Source organism: Octopus bimaculoides, chromosome 12 (genome assembly GCF_001194135.2).
Source record: "Octopus bimaculoides isolate UCB-OBI-ISO-001 chromosome 12, ASM119413v2, whole genome shotgun sequence".
Classification (NCBI taxonomy): domain Eukaryota; kingdom Metazoa; phylum Mollusca; class Cephalopoda; order Octopoda; family Octopodidae; genus Octopus; species Octopus bimaculoides.
This window is the reverse complement of record NC_068992.1, coordinates 24,400,448-24,400,791: the sequence shown is the minus strand read 5'-3', so window position 1 is coordinate 24,400,791 and position 344 is coordinate 24,400,448. Positions and strand designations below refer to the sequence as shown.

Sequence of the window (344 nt, the reverse complement as noted above, 5' to 3'; positions counted from 1 at the left end):
GCATTCGTCCTATTTTCCTGGACTGCCATGTTAGCTTAGCGATAACTATTAATATCCAGTACCGCTGCCATAGTCTCCTTTAGAGAGATTTAGAAATGTTAATATATTATATATTTTATACATTTAGTTTCTCAAAGTTTTGCTCTTGCTGTTGTTGTTTTAAATATACAGTCAGTTTATTCAGACTCATAGGGGCCACTTTTCTTGGCTTCATGGCATATATATTCTCCACATCGATGGGACACCGGTCCATCACAGGATTGACTCATTTTTGCCAGCTGAGTGGACTGGAGCAACGTGAAATGAAATGTTTTCCTCAAGAACACAACACATCTCCCATTCTA

The 344-nt window shown here is 38.1% G+C and overlaps 1 protein-coding gene across 1 annotated transcript in view; it reads left to right on the top strand.

The window, feature by feature from the left end:
• Positions 1–344, top strand: part of LOC106883766 (zwei Ig domain protein zig-8) — a 319,834-nt gene that overhangs the window by 64,311 nt on the left and 255,179 nt on the right. The window lies entirely within an intron of this gene.